An 8,573-nucleotide genomic window follows, 5' to 3' on the forward strand; every position below is an offset into this window, starting at 1 on the left:
CCTAATCCACAATACCTCAGAATTGGGACTGTGTTTGGAGATGGGGGTCTTTAAAGAAGCAAGTTAAAATGAGATCCTTAAGGTGGGCCCTCATCCAGTGTGACTGGTGTTCTCTTAAAAAGAAGAAATTGAGACACAGACACGCACAGAGAGAGGACCAGGTCAATACACTGCAGGAAGTGGCCGTCTGCAAACCAAGGAGGGAGACCTCAGAAGAAAACAAACTGCCCACACTTTGATCTTGCACTTCCAGCCTCCAGAGTTGTGGGGAAATAAATTTTTGTTGTTTAATCCACCGAGTCTGCAGTACTTTGTTATGGCAGCCCTAGCCAACTAATACACTACTCCAACTCTCTGTGCTTGCTTCTGCACCCACAAAATGGGAATAATAATATATGTACTTACCTCAAAGGATTATTATGAAGATGAAGAGAACTAGCAAACACGAAGCACCTAGCCCTGTTAGCACTGATTGGACACTTACCATGTGCCATGCCTATTAAATTACACGTCCCATCTCCCCTCTGAGCAAGACATATATACCCATTTTGCAGATAAGGAAATTCGAAGTTGGAGGTTTCAGCAAGCCCAATCCCATTTAATATTGACCTCCTGCCATGGAGCTATAAAAATAGAATATTTATGCTTACATAAATGTAAGCCACTCACATTGTCAAATGTACAGCAGTGTGCTGTCAGCAGCCAGCATGGAGTGAGCCTAAGCCAGAGGAAAGAACAGGAATTAGGATGGAGAGGTGGACCGCCTTCGCATCTGTGTGCCATAACCTTGGTGTTGACAGCAGAGAAGAGCCATAGAAGGAGGTGTGACCACCTGAATGTTCTATAAAGACCACTATGATGATAGGGGAACACAGGCTGGGGGGTGGGGAGGGGGGTCAGTTTCAGACCCTTGTCATATCCCAGAGGTTTATGATAAGTGCTTGAGCCAGGGTGGAAATCGTGGATATAAAAGAGAACAGAGGTGCTGGAGATATTAAGCAGATGACTCAATCATTTATTACATGACCCAGGTGAGACCCAGGTTTCTGGCTTGCCCAGGGGGCTCAACGGGGTGCAGTGTCAGTCACCAGGGTCAGCAGCACAAGATAAAGGGCGGCGGATTTGAAAGTGATAATGATGAATCCAATCTAGAAGAAGCTGAACTGGAGGTACCTGTGAGATTCTAGGTAGAACCATCCAGAAGTCAATGAAACATACAGATTCACAGCCCAGGTCTCCAGCCTGCACTGGAGTTAGAGGTTTGAGATGGTAGCACAGGTCATAAGGACAGTGTCTGGAGGGGGACGAGAACAAGGAAGGGAAAGAATCCTGGGGAGTGAGCGCCAGCGTTTGGGAACAGGCCCCTGTGGTGGGCCAGTCGGGGTGGGGAGAGAGGAGGGCCACAGGCTTCAAGGGAGGAGGGCCTGTCCTGACCCCCACAGAGGCTGACAGCGCAATGTGCTCCGGAGCTGAGGAAGCTGTGGGTGGAAAAGGATGCCCGAGGTTGGGAGTCTAATATTCATTCATGACCTTTGCTAGATGGTTTCAAGGAAGAGGTGGGAGTGGAAGGCAGACGACAGTGAGTTGAATAGGGAGTGGGAAGCAGAGACAGAGTGAAGACAGCTTATAGGGAGCTTCGTTGGTTCAGGGAAGTGAGAGGATTAAAGGGAGGGGACAGGACTGAGGGGAAACTTTGCTTAGAACATTGTGCCAACACTGCTGTGTCATGGGGCTCGAGTTTCCATGAGAGTCAATGAGTATTCTCTTTTTAAAAGTCACAGTTAATAAACGTTAACCCAAGGTAACCTTTTGGTAAATGAACAGTCGCGCTTCACCAGCTCCCCAGTGATTCTGGAGCAGCCTGTAGGGTTGTGAGGGTTCCCTCCACTGCCTACTCAACAACTTTTGTCCCCTTCTTCTTGCTAATGGAACCCAATTTTATGGTGTGACAGTTTGCCCAGCCCCATAGTATAAGTCGTGATTGTTCTAAGACATTTAATGTTATGTTGTTTCCCTTCTCCAGTAACTGGTCTGCTGTGTGTGTGTGTGTGTGTGTGTGTGTGTGTGTGTGTGTGTGTGAGACCCAGTTCTACCTGTGAGATGCTGGGGGAAATTTGCTGAGGGCATCTGGAAAAGGTTTCCTCCTCTTCCCTCACCCCCTAAAAAGAGAGGAAAATGAGGAGAAAGCCATTTTTCCATCCTTCTCCTTCCATTCTGTTTAGGACTTAAAAATAATTGTAAGGAAGTCCAACAAGGTTGTGATTTTTTTCCAACAATGATTCCTTTGATGCATCTTTAGAAAATTCAAATTGAAAATGATTTCAAAAAGCAAGTTTTTAACAGTATGGAGGTTCCTCAAAAAACTAAAAATAGAACTACCATATGATCCAGAAATTCCACTGCTGTGTATTCATCTGAAGAAAATGAAAACACTAATTTTAAAAGACACATGCACCCCAATGTTCATTGCAGCACTATTTACAATAACCAAGACATGGAAGCAACCTAAGTGACAGATGAATGGATAAAAAAGATGTGGTATATATACACGATGGAATATTACTCAGCCATAAAAAAGAATGAAATAATGCCATTTGCATCAACATGGATGGACCTAGAGATGATCATACTAAGTGAAGTAAGTCAGACAAAGACAAATATCATATGATATTGCTTATATGTGGAATTTAAAAAAATGATACAAATGAACTTATATACAAACAAAACAGAAATAGACCCACAGACATAACAAACTTATGATTACCGAAGGGGAAAGGGGTTGAGAGGAATAAATTAGGAGTTTGGGATTAACATAAACACACTACTATATATAAAATGGATAACCAACAAGGACCTACTGTACAGCACAGGGAAATATACTCAATATTTTGTAATAACGTATAAGGGAAAAGAATCTGAAAAAGAATACATATATATGTATAACTGAACCACTTTGCTGTACACCTGAAACTAAGATAACATTGTAAATCAACCATACTTCAATTAAAAACATAAAATTAAAAAATTTTTTTCTTAACAAAAGTGGCATCTTAACACTATTTAAGTGAGGGTAATTATTTGACTGATATGTACAAGAAATAAACTGAAATTAATTTAACCAACAACAACAAAAATGAAGACGTGGTATATATATATATATATATTATATATATAATATATATATATATAATATATATAATATATATATATATATTATATATATAATATATAATACCCACACACACACAATGGAATACTACTCAGCCATAAAGAATGACATTCTATTTTTACATTCCTGCTTTGCAGTATCCTAAGCAGACTTTTTTTTTTAAATTTTATTTATTTATTTATTATTATTATTATTATTATTATTTTTTTGGCTGTGTTGGTTCTTCGTTTCTGTGTGAGGGCTTTCTCTAGTTGCAGCAAGCGGGGGCCACTCTTCATTGCGGTGCGTGGGCCTCTCACCGTCGCAGCCTCTCTTGTTGCAGAGCACAGGCTCCAGACGCGCAGGCTCAGTAGTTGTGGCTCACGGGCCCAGTTGCTCCGCGGCATGTGGGATCCTCCCAGACCAGGGCTCGAACCCGCGTCCCCTGCACTGGCAGGCAGACTCTCAACCACTGCGCCACCAGGGAAGCCCCTAAGCAGACTTTTAATAGCTTGTTAGACTGACACTGACCTTGAGCATTATTACCTGACTTGTATGAGCCTTGGTGTCCGCACTGGTGTCCTGTGGTGAGACCAGCTGCTAAATGAGCCCGTGGTGAGGACTGAGACAGCGCGTGTGGGGTGCCTGGCGTGTATGTGATGGTGCCCGGCTTCTCTCTTCCCGCGGGTTGTTTACCCACGTCATCACCCCCGCCCCCGCTGCCCCTACGCCCTCACTGGGAGAGCTAGGAATGGCCAGGGCCATGGGAGCCAGCGCCGCCCTCCCCCAGGGTGCCCAGGAGACACGGACCCCACCCTTCACGGCTCCAGGTCACCCACCGGCTGCCAGCTCCACAGTCGAGATCTTCCAGCTCAACCATAGCCGCCGACTCCGGCAAGTCCCCCCTCGGCCTGCCTTTCCGACTATGTTCCCCTGACGGTCCTGGGCTGCTGGCCCGTGGAGCCCACAGACACAGTGCTTGGGTCTTGTACCCCCTCTGGCACCGGGCCTGCAGACCCAGCTTCCAGCCCTGCCCACTGCCCACTGAGCCCGGTTTTCCCAGGACTCACCCTGGGCCTGTGTTACAGCAGGTGCCAGGGAACCAGCCCCCCTCTCCCACCCAGAGCCACAAAATAAACCCTGTGGCCAGAAGGTAATCAACCAAATCCATACCCTTAGCTACTGTGACCCTCCTTAGGGGAAGAGGATGGGTTGTCTCTGACTGTCTGTCTGTCTTTCACCCTCAGCTTAGAAAGACAGTGCTGAGTCATGAGGAGAATGTGTGCTTTGGACTGAGGCAGTGATGCAAATCCCGGCCTCAGTTGTTTTTCTTTTGGCTGCGTTGGGTCTTCGTTGAGGCGCACGGGCTTCTCATTGTAGTGGCTTCTCTTGTTGTGGAGCACGGGCTCTAGGCGTGCGGGCTTCAGTAGTTGTGGCATGCAGGCTCAGTAGTTGTGGCTCGTGGGCTCAGTAGTTGTGGCTTGAGGGCTCTAGAACGCAGGCTCAGTCGTTGTGGCGCACAGGCTTAGTTGCTCCGCGGCATGTGGGATCTTCCCGGACCAGGGCTCGAACCCGTGTCCCCTGCATTGGCAGGGGGATTCTTAACCACTGCGCCACCAGGGAAGTCCCCCAGCTTCAGCTCTTAATAGCAATTTGAATTTGAGCAAGCTGTGTCACCTTTTTAGTCATAACAATGACAATATGGTACCTAATGTTTATTGATTGCTTATTTCTCTGCTAAACACAATGTATTATCTCTGTCCCCTCAGGTGCCCTATAGGGGAGAATGTATCGTTCTCCTCATTTTACAGATGAAGAGCCCAAGACATAGATTGCTTGGTAACTTGCTCAAAGTCACAACCAGTGGGTGGAGGAGCTGGAAGGGCTTGATTCTGGAGTCCAGACTCTCTGGGACTCAACTTTGCTATCTGTGAAATGTGCACAACGAGAACAACCTTGTGGAACTGATCAAGAATGAGACGTAATTTCTATGAGGCCCCTAACAGATGCCCAGCAATGAGGCTCCCTTCCCGCTGTCTTCCCTTCTAAAGGAATCAGCACAGACTTTCAGGGCAGTAGGCTCTCAGGAAAGATTTGTGCCCAAGGTCATTCCCTGATGAACCGATTAGCAATGAGGAATCGCTATTATGGCCTTGGGGGTCCTTCACTGTCCCTTTGGAAAGAGTTTTTGCCGCTGTCAGTCCTTTTCAATTCAGTACCTTGGACACGTGGGAGCACTGAAGGTGGTTTTCACCTTCCAGCTCTCAGACAGCAACAACACCCTGTTCTCCACCACTCTGGACACCAACTTGGTGTCCTATCTTTTAAATCAATTCTGACACTAACTACCTAGAGTGAGTGTCAGACTGCACAGGCTAAGGGCTCAGTCACACAAGACTGTCCCAACTTCAGCTGCCAATTCCAGGTCACCAGCCTCCTGTACTTATGATTAACTGGCCATAAAGAGGGGGTCCCATGACTCCATCCTTGGGCTTGATAGTTTGCTAGAATGGCTCACAGAACTCAGGAAAACAGTTTGCTTACTATTACCACTTTAGTATAAAGGTTACAGCCCAGGAACAGCCAAATGGAAGAGGTGCATAGGATAAGATCTGGGGTGGGGCATGGGGCTTCCGTGCCCTCTCTGGACACACCACCCTCCCAGCACCTCAATGTGGTCACCAACCTGGAAGTTCTCCGAACCTTGTGGTTTAGGGTTTTCTTTTTTTTAATCAATTTATTTATTTTATTTATTTATTTTTGGCTGCATTGGGTCTTCGTTGCTGCACAGGTTTTCTCTATTCGCAGCGAGCGGGGGCTACTCTTCATTGCAGTGCACGGGCTTCTCATTGCGGTGGCTTCTCTTGTTGTGGAGCACAGGCTCTAGGTGCGCGGGCTTCAGTAGTTGTGGCACGTGGGCTTAGTAGTTGTGGCGCGCAGGCTCAGTAGTTGCAGCACACAGGCTTAGTTGCTCCGCGGCATGTGGGATCTTCCTGGACCAGGGCTCGAACCCGTGTCCCCTGCATTGGCAGGCGGATTCTTAATCACTGCATCACCAGGGAAGCCCGGTTTAGGGGGTTTTATGAAGGTTTCATTATATAGGTATGATTGGTTAAATCATTGACCAGGGATGATTAACTGAATCCCCAGCCCTCTCCCCTTCCTGGAGGACCACGGGTGGGACTGCAATTTCCAATCCTCTAATCCGTGGTTGGTCTTTCAGGCCCCCATCCTGAAGCCACCTATGAGCCCCTCAGCCAAGAGTCAACTCATTAGTTTACCAAAGGCACCTCAATCACTCAGGAAATTCCAGGGCTTTTAGAAGCTCTTGTGCCAGGAACCAGGGACAAAGAGCGAATATATATTCCTTATTATATCAGAGCATCACACAGCGACACGGCTGTTGAGAAGGACGTCTCCCAGAAGCACACTTATTCTTAGAGGATAACCAGTATTACCGGGGGCAGGACAAAGCCCGTGGAGCCAGGGCTTTGGGGAGGAGGGGAACTTGGATACCAAGTTCTTGTGTGAAGTTCCTCAGAGTTGACTCAGGTCTATAATTTAGAACCACACATAAAAGTTACTTTTTTGAGAAAGACTCAAAATGACTTAAAATGAAAATACTTTCTTTAAGTAATGTGAGAGTGAAGGCTCCCAGACCTACCCACACGCTGGCTTCCACACCTACCCACACACTGGCTTCCACCACGTTCTCTTACAACTGGTTAGAAGTTTGTTTCCCTCCCACTGCTACCCCTTCCCTGCGTTCATGCCTTTCCTGGCACTGTTAAGAATAGCATAATTTGGAGTGGTTCTATTTTTTTCTCTTTTGGTCTATGTCAATGGTCTGTTGGATGTATTTCATTCCAGATGTTTTTCCCCAACCTGTCTTTCTTAAGAAACCCAGAATTATTTTTAAACATAATTTGGGGGCTTCCAAATAAAACAAATATCCTAACTGCCTGTGGGTTCCTAAGTTACAAGTCCTTGCTTGGTGGTGGGAGAACAGAAGATGGAGGCCAACAGGGCCAGCTCTGGAGACAAAGTGAGGCCTCTGAGCCTGTCCCTGTGGGCCGGGCTGTCTCCCACTTCTCTCTTTTCCACTTCTTGGGCATTGTTATGGACTGAATTTTGTGTCCCCTGACACCCAAATTCACGTTGGACCCCTGACTCCAAATGGACCTGTATTTGGAGATGGGTCCTCTAAGGAGGTAATTAGGGCAAAATGAGGTCCTAAGGGTGGGGCCCGGATCCCATAGGATTCGTGTCCTTACAAGAAAGGACAGCAGGGCGCTCTCTCTGTCCAATCACACTCGGGAAAGATCATGTGGCGATAAAGTGGCCGTCTGCAAGCCAGGAAGAGAGCTTTTAGCAGAAACTGAACCCTGCCGGATCTTGGTCTGGGACTTGCAGCCTCCTGAACTGTGACAAAATAAGCTTCTGTTGTTTAAGCCACACAGTCTGTGATGTTTTGCTCTGGCAGCCCTAGCTGACAGGCCAGTGCCCTCTGGCTGTCCCTGGGGTGCCCTACTTGAGAAACTCACTTCTGTCCCCTGAAACACATCACGTAGGTCTGTTGAATTCTGTCAGCCTCCTTTTCCCCCATGAGCTAATCTGAGAGGGTGACTCATCCTACAATAACAGCAGATCACACCACCTCTCCCAGTTAATACACTGCTGGGGACCTTAAGGCCTTAACACAGGGGTTCTCAACTCTGGTTTCACATGAGAATCATAGGGAGAATTTATTTAAATAAGATTCCACATATACGTGGAATCTAAAAAAATGATACAAATGAACTTATTTACAAAACAGAAACAGACTCACGGACATAGAAAACAAACTTATGGTTACCAAAGGGGAAAGGGGGGTAGGGATAAATTAGGAATTTGGAATTAACATATACACACTACTATATATAAAATAGATAATCAACAAGGACCTACTTTATAGCACAGGGAACTATACTCAATATTTTGTAATAACCTGTATGGGAAAAGAAAATGAAAAGTATATCTATATCTATATCTGTATATATATCTGAATCACTTTGCCGTACAGCTGAAAGTAACACAGCATTGTAAATCAACTATACGTTAATTTTAAAAAAATAGGGAATTCCCTGGTGGTCCAGTGGTTAGGACTCTGCCCTCTCACTGCTGAGGGTGTGGGTTTGATCCCTGGTCAGGGAACCAAGATCCCACAAGCCGCACAGCCAAAAAAAAAAAAAAAAAGAAAAGAAACAAACAAACAAACAAAAATAAAATTAAAAGAAGATTTTGAAGCCACACCCATCCCAGATCTGGGGAAAATGCCATAGAAATTGGATTGTTTAAAAATCAGTTTCATTTTTTAGTATAAACACAATAAAAAACGTGAAAGTAAAAAATCTCCCTCCTTGCTATCCTAATCCTGTTCGCTGTT

This window comes from Eschrichtius robustus, chromosome 5, assembly GCF_028021215.1.
Source record: "Eschrichtius robustus isolate mEscRob2 chromosome 5, mEscRob2.pri, whole genome shotgun sequence".
NCBI lineage: Eukaryota > Metazoa > Chordata > Mammalia > Artiodactyla > Eschrichtiidae > Eschrichtius > Eschrichtius robustus.